Source organism: Heptranchias perlo, unplaced genomic scaffold (assembly GCF_035084215.1).
Source record: "Heptranchias perlo isolate sHepPer1 unplaced genomic scaffold, sHepPer1.hap1 HAP1_SCAFFOLD_73, whole genome shotgun sequence".
Classification (NCBI taxonomy): Eukaryota; Metazoa; Chordata; class Chondrichthyes; order Hexanchiformes; family Hexanchidae; genus Heptranchias; species Heptranchias perlo.
The window spans coordinates 1,954,633-1,970,832 of NW_027139761.1; the positions used below are offsets into that span (position 1 = coordinate 1,954,633).

A 16,200-nucleotide genomic window follows, 5' to 3' on the forward strand; every position below is an offset into this window, starting at 1 on the left:
TCAGGCAGAATCTTTCGACACAGAAACAGAGTTAACGTTTCAGGTCCATGACCATCACATGAGTATTCCAACTCACTCAACTTGCGCCTTGTAGATGGTTGAACGGCTTTAGGGAGTTAGAAGGTGAGTCACATGGCGCAGAATATCCAGCCTCTGACCTGCTCTTGTCGCCACAATATTTATGCAGCTGGTCCAGTTAAATTTCTGGTTAATGATGACCACTAGTATGTTGGTGGTGGGGGATTCGGCGATGTTACTAACGAATCCCCACAGAAGAGATTTACTGTAATGATTCCAGGGATGAGGGGTATAAGTTTCATGAATAGATTGGAGAAGCTGGGGTTGTTCTGCTTGGAACAGAGACGGTTACGAGGAGATTTGTAAACAATTTTACAACACCAAGTTATAGTCCAGCAATTTTATTTTAAATTCACAATCTTTCGGAGACTTCCTCCTTCCTCAGGTAAATGTTTCAGGAGGTTTGATAGAGTTATTCAAAATCACGAGGAGATTTGATGGAGGTATTCAAAATCATGAAGGATCTTGACAGAGGAGATAGAGAGAAACTGTTCCAATTTGCGGAAGGTTCAAGGAACAGAGAACATAGATTTAAGGTGTTTGGCAAAAGAACCAAAGATGACATGAGGAAAAACTTTTCGACACAGCGAGTGTTTAGGATCTGGAATACACCGCCCGAGGGGCTGGTGGGGGCAGATTCAATCATGGTGTTCAATAAAGAACTGGATAAGTATTTGAAACGAAAGAGAATACAGGTCTACAGGGAAAGGGTGGGGGAGTGGGTCTGTCTGGATTGCACTTGCAGAGAGCCGGCACGGACTCGATGTGCCGAATGGCCTCTTTTCGTGCTGTGACCTTTCTATGATTCTATTCTATTTGTGGGAGGCGATGCGAAGCGACCGGAGCGTGACGTAAATCGACCTGCTCATGTACATTCCCTGATAATAAATCCGAGTGTGATGCAAAGAAGAAATTCATAATTATGGTGCATATCTTTTATATTATACTGACGATAAGAGGTACTCGGTTCACCAGGGCGCCATTGTGCACATTGATTGATACTTCACCGAGATCACCCCTCACAGTCCCAACACCTCCGTCCAAGAAACAGTTGGGTGGCAATCCAGACTGAGCTGAATTGTGCAAACAGGTGGAAACCAGCAATGCGGAAAAGCACTTCCTGTCAAAGAACGGTTTTGGTGAGGCGGCGAAAATGGCAGGGTCGACAAATTCTGGCAGCAGTGAGATTCGAACCCTCATAATTCAGAGATCGAAACCAGCATCTGAAACAGCGCAGTTTCTCACGCACATGGTAAGCCATTGAGATCGGATGACAAAGCTCATAGAGCTGAAACGTTTCCTCTGGTTCTTTCTCCACAGGTGCTGCCTAACCTGCTCAGCGTTTTCAGTGTTTTCATTCTTGTGATTTCACAATGGCTGTTTTCCTGAAAACACCCAATTTGACCCAAGGACGCAGCTCACACTTCACTTTCCTCACGCGCTTAAAGTCTGCCGTTTCCGAACTAAATCTCCTCCACGCCGAACATTCAAAGGACCTTTCGCTCACGGCCAACCTCCTGTTATCGACACTTTTTCACCATTCCCGCTCTTTTCATTTCTCCTCATTCCTTTTCAATCGGACATTTCCACAGACCTATTAAGATCAAGCGGAACATTTCCGACTTTCCTGCACCGCCCAGATTGCCAAAAATGCACATTTCAGCCGTCTTTCGCAGCAATGTCGCGCCGCCCGTCTCTCCCGCACATCAACTGTTCGGGGAAAAGCGCCAACGACCATGAAAACAAAACCCAGTTCTTCAGTTAACATCCCCCGTGTCACAAGATACCCCATGGAAATTTCACGGAAAAGTATGCGCTGTCCTACCGAATGCCAGCCCTGCTTTCTTAGAGCTTGTCTCTGGAGCAGATCGAAATGTATCGACTGGTTTCAAGGCACAAATGAACATTGATGCGAACGGGACATGTGCCCCCGAGAAACAGCGGTCGATGGAGAGCAAAATTAAAGCCGGAAGAATGTGAAAGTGAATGTTAGATTCGGCAAGGCCGCAGGAAAGTCTCAATGAAATAGACCATGATCGTAGAAGGAAGGAAAAGCTGGAAGAAGCGGCAGGTCTGAATTGTGGATCATCCAACAGAGACACATGGAGAACAAAAACAGGATAAAGACAATGGTGCTGGGGCAGAAAGAAAAAGCACGAAATAAGAGGAATGAAAAGAGAGTGAAAGAAAGAATGGGAGAGAGGGAGGTGAAAGAAAGAAAGAGAGAAAGAAAGATAGAAGGGAGAGAGAAAATCAAGCGTGCAATACTCACCCCGCCAACGGGCGCTGCTCCCAATCGGCTACACTTCGCCCCACAGACCCTCATCCCATTCACACCATCCTACAATACACTGTCAATGTTGTGCAGTGAAACAGAGAGTTTAAAGGTATAAAGACACACACACCATCCAAAAATACATTGTCAATGCTGTGCAGTGAAACAGAGAGTTTAAAGGCATAAAGACACACACACCATCCTAAAATACACTTTCAATACCTGTGCAGAGAGACAGAGAGTTTAAAGATACAGAGATACTGACATACTATCCTACAGTACACATTAAACATCCGTGCTGTGAGTCAGAGAGTTTACAGGTACAGCGTCCCACAATACACTTTAAACCATGTGCAGTGAGACAGAGCGTTTAAAGATATAGAGAAATTCACCTTCTTTTTTCAAAAGTGGTACATCCCAGAAGCAAGAGAGAGCGTGGGTCAGTCTCCCTCTCCTGATAGAGCTGAGGCTTGTCAGTCAAGTGTCCTCTCCTTCGTGTATTGGCCGTGGAGGAAGTGCAGAGTAGATTTAATAGAATACCTTCAGCCTGACCGGCCTGTAATTACTTGATCTATCCTTTTCTCCCTGTTTATACAACAGTACAACTTTCGCAGTCCTCCAATCCTTCGGCATATCACCTGTAACCAGGGAGGATTGGAAAATGATGACCAGAGCCTCCGTTATTTCCTCCCTTGCTTCTGTTAACAGCCTGGGATATATTTCATCGGGGTCGGGAGATTCAGGTGGAGTGATCTGCGGACTTCATTTTCCTCTTTGCAAAGATTTTCACCGCAGGTCAAGATCACAAATCTCGGTCCAAATTAGGACTACTTCCGGGTTTGAACCTCAAATCGTGAATTATACCCTGACCTCAACGAGCCCAAAAACGAGAACGTGTCTTTAAGTTAACCCGTTGCTGACACATTCTATGAGAGGTCTGACTGCACAATGAAAGGGCGTTTTAGAAGAGTCAATCTGATATCAGTTTCCTCCTCAAACCTGAACAAATACCAATTCCAAAGTGCCATTTTGTCGCTTAATTCCACAAATTTGGTAAAAATAATTAGTTACACAAGGCACTGCTGGGAGTTGAACCCAGGATCTCCTGTTTACAAGACAGATGCTTTAACTAACTAAGCCACAGCGCCCATTCATGATCGCTCAGCCCCACCTCCTCTCACTAATATCTATCAGCGATATGTCACTGTCTGTTTGGGGTTCAGACCGTTTCATCTTTGTCTGTTTGGTTTGTCCGTTCACCTGTGCATCCCGATGCTGCCGACATATCTTGTTTTGTTTATCTTTGTGTCTCCATCAATGCGTTGATATACGGATGAGTATGTGTACTTTTGTTTGTTACATTAAATAAATTACCGGTTTAGACAATTCTCGCTCTGAAAGTGAAGAACTATTGAGACGAACTTCACAGCAAAGTATTGTTTATTTTGGTGCTGAAAATAAAAAACCGTAAGAGGTCCAAACAGGGAAAAGGAGATAAACCTGTTCGGGAAAATGAGGACAACAGTCAAGATTTTTACCAGTATATTAAGTGAAAGAAGGGAGGCTGAGAGTAATGTGGGCCGCTTAAAGACAGATGGAGGTGATATTGTAATTGAAAATCATGAAATGTAGAGTTGCTAAATATTTACTTTGCTTCGTTCGTCACAGAAATAAATGAGGCTAACATATCAGAGATATGAGGAAAACTGTAAATAAATCAAGGGGTTTCAGTATAAGTAAAATAATGGCAATGGAGAAAATAATTAGATTAAAGATAGACAAATCTCCAGGACCTGATGGTTACCATCCCAGGGGACTGAGAGGACTCGGTGAGGAAATTGTACATGCTTTAGTCATGATCGTTCAAAATATCTTGATTCAGGAATTGTTCCTTTGATGGAAACAATTTCAATGTCACTCCATTATTTGGGATGAGATGATGTTGGAAATTCTAGACCTATTAGTCTGACATCCGTTGTGGGGAAGTTGCCAGTATCCGTTGTTAGGGAAAGAAAGATTGAGCACTTGGATAAACATGAATTGATCAGAGAGAGCCAGCATGGATTTGTAAAGGGTAAGTCAAGTCTAACAAAACTAGTTGAACTTTATGAAGATGTAACGAACGTGGTGGATAATGGAGTGTCCATGGTTGTTAAATGATATTGACTTCCAGAGGTATTCGATAAGGTACCATATAAGAGACTGTTAAAGACAATGACAGTGCGTAGAATTTGAGGCAACCTAATGAAATGGGTAGGGAGTTGGTTAGAAGGTGGGAGACAGAGACCCGGTATATAAATGACATAGACGAAGGAATAGAGAGCCGTGTATCCACGTGTGTCGCTGACACCGAGATAGGTGTCGCAATGAGTCGTGTCGATGGAAGCATAAAGTTACAAAGGGAAATTGATAAATTAAGAGAGTTGGCAAAACTGTGGCAGATGGAGCAACATAGAATTACATGGAAAGTACATCACGGAAACAGGCAATTCGGCCCAACGAGACAATGCCGGTGTTTATGCTGCAAACAAGCCTCCGCCATCCCCATTTAATCAAACCCTATGAGCAAACCCTTAGATTCCTTTCTCCTCCATTTGTTTTTCTAGCTTCGCTGTAAACGAATCCATGCTATTCGCCTAAACTACTCCTTGTGGGAGCGAATTGCACATTCTAACCACTCTCTGGGTGAATGTGTTCCTCTTGAATGCCATATTGAATTAAATAGTGAATACCTTATATTCATTGCCTCAATGATTTGGAGCCCCCACCTCCACAAATGCAAACACCTTATCCACGTCCAACCTATCAAACCCTTGCATAATCTTAAAGTCCTATATCAGGTCACCCCTCAGCCTTCTCTTTTCTATGCAGAAGAGTTCCAGTCTGTTCAAACTTTCAATATGGAGAAGTGTGAGTTCATCCACTTTGGACTGTCGCAAGATAGATCAGAGTATTTTCTGAAAAGTGAGAAGCTAGGAACTGTGGAGGAGCAGAGAGATTTAGGGGTCCAAGTACAGAAATCACTAAAAGCCAGTGGAATGGTCGAAAAATTTATTTAAATGTCCCATGGGATGTTGGCCTTTATCTCAAAGAAGCTGGTATTCAAAGGGGGAGAATGTTACAGATAGAAATATCTGCTGAGACCCCATTTAAAGTACTGCATTCAGCTCTGGGCACCACACATCAGGAAGGAAATATTGGCCTTGGAGGGGCTGTAGCGCCGAATGACCAGAATGATACCGGGGCTAAAATGGTTAAATTATGAGGACAGGTTATGCGGAGGTCGGTCCTCATTTTTCTCTTCAGGATCCGGCCCCATCCGTTTACTGTGGACGGGAGCGCGTCTGATACGAAGTCAGTCAGAATCGGATGCCAATCACATCACCGGCACAGCAGCTCTGGAACTGGCGACTGGTTTTACATTGAGTCTTTTTTATGGAATAGGCTGTACATTGTTTGTATAATAATAATAAGTTTGATACAATGAAGGTTTTTTCAGTTATTTCCCATTTCCACCCACACCAGTTTTACATTGCAAAAGGTAACAATATTTAAGGGATGTGATGTACAGTGTTGGTGGAATCAATGTAATTTAACTTGATATATTGTAGAATCTCTTGTCCATCCCAGGCTCTTACCTCAGGCTTGGATCCTCACCTAGTTTAAAACCAGTCACTCACTGATATAAATAAACCAGTAACAACCCCGAAACCTCAGCGGGTATATTTGTTCCGATACTAAGTGACGGTCCCAATTTCCACTGAAATTCTCGATCAGCAAATACCAGAGGCTGTTTTGGGTTTGACAAACTGTGAAACATATTGTTTTAAAAGCAGGAAAGAGGGAAAAACTGGTGGTTGATATTAAGTGTTTTACATTAACGCTTTCTATTGCCGATTTACAATTTATCTTTGTGTGTGACTGACAGGAGCGGCTATAACGGAGCCCAGTGACTGGGTAACGAGCTGCACTGAATCATTGTCCTGTGTTACAGACCGGCTCGTTAGACCTGTTCATTCCGTCTCATCTCATTGTCAGCAAACAGGAAATTACTGAAGTTGAGGCTGGTGAATAACAGCTCGAAATATCAATCCTCTCCACCATTGGGGACAGAGTCTTCCGAAAAACAGGGATTTTCACTCGTACAAATTTCATCCACATTTTCTGCTCTTCATTTCTCTGATCTGTTTGATGCGGCTTTCCCTTCAATTCACGAATAACAGGAAAAACCCGATTTTATCGTCGATTTTCGGGTCAAGAGGTATGGTGAGATTTCAAATAATTGAAATCGACCCTTATTAACGCCAATATCGTCACCTACACGTTTGATGAATGCAAAGCGGCTTCACTCACGGTTTTGCTGCACAACTCGTTCAAAGATACTGTCGGTAATTCGAGGGTCATTGAAGTGATGACAGGAACATAACAGTTCGCGCTGCCATTTTCCTCAAGACGCTTCAGATTCATGTGGAATGATTTCGGTCTGGCGGTTAAATCTGTTCCCTTTTCACAAATCCGCCTTTGAACCCGTATCCTTTAGTATTTTTGATAACCGATACCAAATCGGTTTGTCCTGTATTTTACATTACTTTTTAAATATTACAGATAAGCAGAGCACTTGAGCTGTCACAGCTGTGACTTTGACTTTTCTCCCTCTCCTCCAGATCTCCCCGGCAACTGCCACTAACCACAATCTTCTGTCTCACTTCTCCATCAGAAAGTTCCGAGCCTCGGTTTCCAAATGAAATAACGCCCATCTCTTCAATCAACGACAGCCCAGGGAGAGTTTCTCTGTTTCATTTCACACTTTATCCAAATCCTCCTTAAAGCACCATCAAAAGTTGTCATTTAGTTAATAATAAGATCAATAAAAGTTCTTATCTTCTGGGGTTTTGTTTCAGATTCCAGGGCTTTTAAAGTTCACTGCGGATATTTATCGAAGTGCATCTTGATTGGAGGCTTCTTGGAGAAATCGGAGAAAGATCACAAAGCGATAACTGAGAGACGGAAAATGAAGCTGTTTGACGGGAGCACTGATAGGACCGATTGTGCGCTGCTCTTGTGGCGCAAGTGCTCACCGTGCGGTACTTTTATGAACTCCAGAAATGCCCAGGTTGTGAATTTGAGCCTCATCTGGAACAATCGAACATTTTGAGTTCAAGGTACAACTGGTATGTTCCATAACGCATCTACTTCTTAGTGTTCCTCTGGCCTACCGTCTTGCAATAGTAGGTGTGAATTTACTTGTTTATAGGGGGAGAGGGGGCGATTAGCGACAGCTGATACTGCAAAGGGGCCGGTATGAGAACTTTCAAACTAAAGAACTAAACATACAATTCTTCTTTTCGTTTAGCGGATATTCATCAGTTGGAAGTTTCGTGTGGGGAAAATCTGGATGGGAAATATTCTCCCTGGTGTCACTGTGTAACGGGTGAAATTATTCAGCTCACAGATGTTAATACGCTGAAAGGTCGAGAGGCCTTTTCCAGCTGCCGTGTGGGACAAGTTCAGCTTTTGAGCCACTGGGTGAAGTGTTATTTTAATTGCTGCTAACGAATGACAAGATATTGTTAAATAATAGCTACATCATGAAATAAATTTAAAACAGAAATAGGTAGTTTCCTAGAATTAAAGGGAATTCGGGGTTACGGGGAGCGGGCAGGAAATTGGACATGAATTTCGATTTGAGGTTAGGATCAGATCAGCCATGATCTTATTGAATGGCGGAGCAGGCTCGAGGGGCCGATTGGCCTACTCCTGCTCCTATTTCTTATGTTCTTATGTTCTTATTTGGCACAAACACGAAGAATTGTAAACTCACGATTTCACTGTCCATGTTTCTTACATCATGTTCAACAGAAACAAGGATTGTCCTCAACACGTTGCTGACAATTTTATAACAGGGACCCTCACCCAATTTCGACATCTACGATGGATAATTCAGAGTCCTACAATGAATAAGTACGATAGGAACTTAACAAATTGTGAGCCTGCGTCGCTCAGCAGATAGAGGAACAGACTTTTAAAACGGGTAGTGATCTGAGGATCCAGTGTTCTGGTTGTAAATTTTGAAACAGCTGGCAAGTTCTGTCTTCGCAGCGGAGCAACAACTACGGGACAGACGATGCCTGCAATGTGTTGTCAAAGCTTTGGTGTTATCTTGTTTCCCAGGGATGGGCAGTAATGCGCTGCCTGAAGCGGCAATTGCAGCTTCCCGCCAGCAACGTGTGATCGGACAGGCGGCCTGAATGTTGTTGCTCTCGTGGCCTCACTCAATGCGGGAGCTGGGGAACGGGGAACATCGAAAAACTGATCTGTTTGTTGCCGCGGCTGCAATGCTGTTTATAACTGTATTTATAAACCGAGGCAGCGCTGCAGGATCCTTCAATAACCTCTCACAAATCAACTGAAAACAATCGCAATGTGCAGCTTTGAGAGGGGTTTCCTGCACAGTCGGGGCATGAAACGTGAATGAGGGCGAGACACTGTCTGTATATGTGTAGTGTTTGAATGTGTATTGAACTCGACAGAGAATGGAAAACATATCGGTTCTGTGAGGTGTGGTATTTTATTCACATTTAACCACAGAATGAATTCTTGCTTTTTTTCAGACGGATTGATTTTTAGTGGGGAACTTTTTCAAAATGTTTCTGCCCGGTTTCGAACCGGGGACCTTTCGCGTGTTAGGCGAACGTGATAGCCACTACACTACAGAAACTCTGCTATACAGTTCACTATAGGAAACCCTCAGAAGATAGCTGCCGACTGCAAATGCTCTCAGTGTGGGAGACGGGTCCCTGTCCCGTTCAGGGAATTCAATTCTCCAAAATAGTTGACTGTATTAATTTCGCAATACTCATTAAACTCTGAAAAAAGAATAGTTGTTCAAATCGCCATTAGTCAACTAATAACTTTTTGTTTCAAGCTGACGGAAATACTGACTTTTAAAAAAATTATTCACCAGGTAGATTACAGAAAGTTCAGAGGGGAACTGAAAGGGGAAATAAGAGGGGCAAAGAGAGGGTATGAGAACAGACTGGCGGCCAACATAAAAGGCAATCCAAAAGTCTTCCACAGGCATTGAAACATTAAACGGGTCGTGAGAACCCGACTCTGATTCGGGACCACAAAGGAGATCGATTCATGGAGGCAGCTCAAAAATGCTTCTGCTCGGTTTCGAACCGGAGACTTTTCGCGTGTTAGACGAACGTGATAACCACTACACTACAGAAACTCTGCTGGATAGATTGTTATAGGAAACCCTCAGAAGATAGCTGCCGTCTGCAAATGCTCTCAGTGTGGGAGACGGGTCCCTTTCCCGTTCAGGGGATTAACTTCTACAAAATAGTTCACTGAATTAATTTCGCAACACTCATTAAACTCTGAAAAAAGACGAATAGTTGTTAAAATCGCCAATAATCAACTCATAACTTTCTGTTTCAGGCTGACGGAAATCCTAACTTTTTTTTTATTCATTCACCAGGCAGAATATCGAAAGTTCAGAGGGGAACTGAAAGGGGAAATAAGAGGGGCAAAGAGAGGGTATGAGAATAGACTGGGGGCCAACATAAGAGGCAATCCAAAAGTCTTCCACAGGCATGTAAACATTAAACGGGTGGGAAGAACCCGACGCTGATTCGGGATCATAAAGGAGATCGACTCATGGAGGCAGAGTGGGTGGCCCAAAAATATTGCTGCCCGGTTTGAAACCGGGGACTTATCGTGTGTGGCGGACGTGATAACCACAACACTGCAGAAACTGTGCTGCACATGTTGTTATAGGAAACCCTCAGAACACAGCTGCCGTCTGCAAATGCTCTCAGTGTGGGTGACGGATCCCTTTCCCGTTCAGGGAATTAACTTCTACAAAATAGTTTACTCTATTAATTTCGCAATACTCATTAAACTCTGAAAAAAGACGAATAGTTGTTCAAATCGCCATTAATCAACTAATAACTTTCTGTTTCAGGCTGACGGAAATCCTAACTTTTTTTTCATTCAATCACCAGGCAGAATACAGAAAGTTCAGAGGGGAATTGAAAGGGGAAATAAGAGGGGCAAAGAGAGGGTATGAGAATAGACTGGGGGCCAACATAAAAGGCAATCCAAAAGTCTTCCACAGGCATGTAAATATTAAACGGGTCGTAAGAACCCGACTCTGATTTGGGAGCATGAAGGAGATCGACTCATGGAGGCAGAGGGTTTGGCCCAAAAGACTGTGGACCAAACTCTGGAAAGTGGGTTGTGGCTCGATACCTCTTTTTCGGACGGCTCAGACACGAAGGGCCGAATAGCCTCCTTCTGTGTGGTAACATTCTATGATTGTATGATTCCATGATATGATTGCTGTCTGTCTCGGAATTGTGTTGATATACAATCTACTGTAAAAATACTTTAATCAAATTGGTGCCTCTGTTCCACAGTGAGAGAGAAGAGGCATTAATGTGCAGACATTGGCTGCAACAGCTGGATTGCCCCTTTACTTTTCCTCCTGTCCCAATCTTTCTTTAACCTCCTCTGCTGGTGTTGCAGGTTCGATCAGCCATCGCCGTTCAAGGAAGCCTGAGAAGTCCATCAGCGGATAACACAAGAGACAGAGACAGGGAGAGATAGAGAAATGCATGCAATGAAAATAAACTGTATGAATAGAATTATACAGTCATTATTTTTTGAGATCGTTCATGGGATGTGGGCGTCGCTGGCGAGGCCAGCATTTATTGCCCATCCCTCATTGCCCTTGAGTTATGGTTACAGTACAGAAGGAAGTTATTCAGCCAATCGAGCCCGTGCAGGCTCATTGTAAGAGCAATCCAGTTAGTCCCAACCCCCCGCTCCTTCCCGGTAGCCCTGCATTATTTCCCTTCAAGCACTTATCAAATTTCTTTTTGAAAGCCACGATTGAATCTGCTTCCACTATCCTTTCAGGCTGCGCGTTCCAGATTACAACTGCTCGTTGGTAAAAACGTGTTTCCCCATGTCGCCTTTGGGTCTGTTGCCAATCACCTTAAATCTGTGTCCTCTGCTTCACGACCCTTCCGCCAATGGGAACAGTTTCTATTTATTTACTTTATCTAAACCCTACATTATTTTGAACACGTCTATCAAATCTCCTCTAAATGTTCCCTGCTCCAAGGAGAACAACCCCAGCACGGGGTAAATGCGGTCAATTAGCTTCAATTCATTTATTTGAGCATTAAACAGCTCTTTAAACATTACTGTGACATTATGGTAGCGTGCACTCGATGTCTCAGGTGTTCCATCAAATTTCTACGGAGGCGTGGGTTTGAACCCCACTGCTGTTAGAATTTCTACCAATGTTCATTTTGGCCTGTTCGCAGAAAACCCAATTGTCGTGCGATGGAGCAGAGGATGTGAAAGAAGCTGAAAGTGAAAGTGCAGATATTATTTTCATCGCAATGACTGGACACGTTTCCACAGGTAAAGGCCTCTCACCTTAAGGTTCTTTCCAGCAGAGTGGGACAGGTGATCAAAGTAACTGGGCTCGAGCGGCGCAACCAGTCAGTGCGCGGTCCTTATATGACAGTCCAGGGCCGGGAAATGGCAAGGTTGTTAGTCGAGGCCCACCGAAACCAACCAATCATTTTCCTTGTGAAAATTTCAGCCGCAGTTGAAGGTACAATTGGTGTGTTCCAAAATGCATCTAGTTATTTGCATCGCCGTGTGGTTCCTCCGGCGTATGCTGTTGCAATAGCAGATGGGAACATTTCGGACTGAGATGAGGAGAAATTTCTTCACTCAGAGGGTGGTGAACCTACGGAATTCTCTACCACAGAAGACTGTGGAGTCCAAGTCAATGAATATATGTAAGAAGGAGCTGGATAGATTTCTAGACACAAAAGGCATCAAAGGGTATGGGGAGAGAGCGGGAATATGGTATTGAGGTCCAGGATCAGCCATGATCATATTGAAAGGCGGAGCAGGCTCGAAGGGCCCAATGGCCTACTCCTGCTCCTATTTTCCAAGTTTCTATTTACAATTGGTGTGTTCCGTAATGCATCTAGTTATTTGTTCAGCTATGTGGTTCCTCCGGCCCACTCTGTCGCAAACGCAGATGAGATGTTTAGTCTTCTTAGTTTACAGAGGGAGGCTTCGGAATTGGAGCCACAAACTATGATTTTGATCCATCTACAAATTATGGGATTTAGATTGAGCTTTAAACCAGCGCGTTCGACCGCTCAGCCACGATACTTTCCATCTTGCGATCTTCAGGAGCTACTTTTACAGGAATAGAATTACTGCAAACAAGAATTCTACCCCTCAAGCACCAATGCTCGCATGGCAGCAGGATGAATGTGTCCAGTTAGAAACCTGTCTGAAGGAACATCCCGTCTGACAGAGCCGGAAGTCCAGCAGATTGACTTTTGCGGTGAGCAGATGATGAGCCTCCTTCTTGAGAGTGTTTCGCCAATCCAGCTCAGAGTGGATTAAGCCTTATAAATTCGGGTGGGACTGGAGCCACTTGTATCAGAGGAAGTGGATGGGGGCTGTTTCCCTTCCTTGACAGATATTAATGATCCTGTTCCGGTTTTGCTGCAAAATTTCACTTCCCAGCTCCGAAATCAACGAACTAAAATTTAACGCTGGTGTGATGCGAACACACAATTTCTGAGCGAAAAGTCCGATGTGCTACCCATTGCGCGACTAAACCGGTTATGAATTATAGATTTCACATTACCCATATGCTGCTTATGAAATTTTGATGCGGGAGAGCAAGCGGTTCGAAAGCTCAGTGGGGTTTCAAATGAACTCCTTTAGAAAGTTTGTCCAATGCATAGTGCTCTCTCTCCCTCTTTCTCTTCCTTTTGCTCTCTCTCGCTTTCTCTCTTGAGCTCTCACTCTCCCCGTTTATCTGTAGAGGGTTCGAATGCAAAGAGGTGGAAGTTATGTTTCAGCTGCACAGAGCTCTGGTGAGACGCCATCTGGAGGACTGCATTCAGTTCTGGGCACCCCACCTCAAGAAGTATGTATTAACCTGGAGGCTCGAGGGGCTGAATGGCCTATTCCTGTTCCTATTTTGCAATGAATGAAACAATAATTCAAGAATCAAGACGCGAATGTATCAGGATGAGTGAGCGAAGAATTTTTCTGTTTGAAGTACTGATTTCATGAATTGAATATCCTCAGTGACTCAGCTCAGTGCAGTCCAGTCCAAACACCTGCTCGCACAAAGTGGCATTTTCTTTGACAACACGAAAGACTTGTTCAGGCCATGACAGTACCGAGTGCGGGTCGGCCTGTGCGTGAAATTTAAAATTGAGGTGAAATACTCCCACAAGCAGCGGATGTCTCTGTTTCCATTTCCAAAATGCACGCACGCACGCACGGGCCGAATCGATGCAGCTCCTGGGAAAGCTCCGAGGCGAGGCAGGGCTGCCGTGGATAATTTGAAGCAACTGACACACACACGATTCGGCCCGTTTCACGTGGCATCTCCTGTTTAAAACTTTTCTTCCCCTCCCGCTTCCTCCACTCTTCCAGCTGCCAGGTGAATTAGATGCTTGGTGAAAACACAGGGGAATTCATGAATCCCATCCTGACCTGGACAGCAGGGAGCGAGAGGGAAAGAACGGTACTGGCCATTGAGAAGGGATGGATTTTGCACATGCCGGGAAAAATAGACACAAAGATCTCATCTCCCTGCTTCTTTGGTATGTGGGATATCTTAATGCTCAGGTGATGATCTCACTGCCCCCCTGCCCATGATCTCCACTCGCACTCTCCTTCCAAACTCGCACACCTTTGCTTGGGTTTGAAATCGTGTAACTTTTCACACTGCGATTCAATTTGAAGAAAGCGATGCTGTGATAACCTGCTGCTATTGAGGAGTTGCAGTGCAAGAAGGCTAATGATAACAGTGACAGTTCTGACACTATGAGCGACAGTTAAAGGTGGACAACATTTAAAGTCTCATGCAGCAGATCTGGGTCCAAATCTTTCACGTGGTATCTCCTTCTGCTCCTGTCACTCATTTTCCTCCACGGAGAGTTCATTTGGAATTTCTGTGAGGCTGCATTGCGCATTTTCCAGTTCTGCTTCGAACATTCGGGACTTTAAAGGCACCTCTGTGACCTGCACTTTCTTAAAATGAGTTTTGTTCGCATTGCATTCGACTATGAAATCGCTCTCGGTTTTCATCTCAATGAACCAGAGCGTGACCGCATTGTATCTGTCAGCGTGTAAGTGGCGAGGTTGGGGTCAGCACGGGCCGTTTTCAACTTTTGAAATCTCAACAATTACCAGAGAAAAGAGACATTGAATAAAACTGTCCCTGTCAGTGATAAATTGAGGTGAATATCGCTCCAAGCAGATCTGGGCAATGCGCAGTGCAGCCGCACAGGAGTTCCAAATCCACCCTCTCGCCAATCGGCAATCGCATTAACTGAACTTTACTGTGTCACCGCGCGGAAATCGAGTGTTTGTCGGCCACATTTTCTTTCAACATCACAGTTACTGGTTTAAGAGTGAAAACTGCCGCCAGCTTCACTGTAAGTGCAAGCGACAACTTTGTAGACACCGTGTAGTGTCAAAGACCAGCTCGTTGGACCTGATCGTTTCATCTCATCTGATTTTCACCAAACCTGAATATTACTGGAATAGAGGACGGAGAATCACAGCTCGAAAAATCAATCCTCTCTGCCACGATGGGACGAAGACTTCAAACATACAGTTGTTTAATGGCAAGGTGAGTTTAATGTTCAGAAATAATACAGCACAGATTTTCACTCGTGCAAACTTCACACCCTTTATTTTGGAAAAGTAAACTGATGGTCGAGAGAGGGAAAATTGATCGCGGCAACCAGAATTTTTAGCTCGTTAAATCAATGTTTCAAAAACAAACGTGCGGTGTCTCTGTGGCGCAATCGGTTCGGCTGTTAACTGAAAGGTTGGTGGTTCGAGCCCACCCAGAGACGGTCGGGAAGCTTTTACCTTAAGATTCATGGTCTCGCATTTCCTCGTTTCAAATATATGTTTTGTCTGGAAGAAAATGCACGGTTTGGATGGCCAGCTGAGCATGGCCGATCTTCCACCATTTAACTTGAGATTGCCTTCACGAAAATCAGAATTCTTCTTGACAGACAAGGTCCAAAGATTGCAGGAGAGCCGCTTCACTTTGACATGGATGTTTCTGCAGTGAGCGACACCAGACTGTTTCCACGATAAATGTCAGTCCTTTTATTTTGGAAACGCAAAATTGTTTTCGCATTCCGAAGGGTTTCAGTTCATTTGTGAACTCCACCACTGACACTGCTGAAGGTTGTAGGCTCAGGGAGTGGGACCTCCAGGAGTGGACTGTAAGAAAGCTGGGTTTAGGCATCCTGACAAATATATGCCGAGGAACCAGAGGAAACCTTACGAAGGAACCGTCTGGGATTTTACCTGTAAGTTTAGGTCTCAGGGTGAATGATTCCTGACTCCCCGAACTGTCTCACATTTAACTCAGGTCAGATCAGGATGAATTCAGTTTACAGGAGGATAGTGTCAAATATCACCCACAATCGAGGGAGACAAAAGCAGCCATTAGAGAAGCTCAGAGATCATTGGAAAAGCAGATGGTGCACAATTGTGTGAATAAAAGCAAACGCCTTTTCAGCTGCGACAGGAGTCAGAAGACCATTAAAGATGGTTTAGGGCCACTGAAAGACAGTTCAGGACAGATTCCCAGGCTATGGCAGAGCTGTTAAATGACTATTTCTCATCAGCCTACACTCCTGTGGATGATGCTCAGATTCCAGCTGTGGGATGTGCTGTCGACAATAACATCATAAATATTAAAATAGAAAGGGATGTCATCTTGGATAAAATACGAAATCTCAAAATAGATTGTG

At 44.1% G+C, this 16,200-nt stretch overlaps 2 non-coding genes across 2 annotated transcripts; both read right to left on the bottom strand.

Moving 5' to 3' along the window:
- Positions 1–3,427: 3,427 nt before the first annotated feature.
- On the bottom strand, positions 3,428–3,501 carry trnat-ugu (transfer RNA threonine (anticodon UGU)). The gene has a single exon. It is a non-coding gene; the product is annotated as a tRNA-Thr (tRNA).
- A 5,497-nt stretch (positions 3,502–8,998) lies between these two features.
- trnav-aac (transfer RNA valine (anticodon AAC)) lies at positions 8,999–9,071 on the bottom strand. Its single transcript has one exon. It is a non-coding gene; the product is annotated as a tRNA-Val (tRNA).
- Between the last annotated feature and the right edge of the window lie 7,129 nt (positions 9,072–16,200).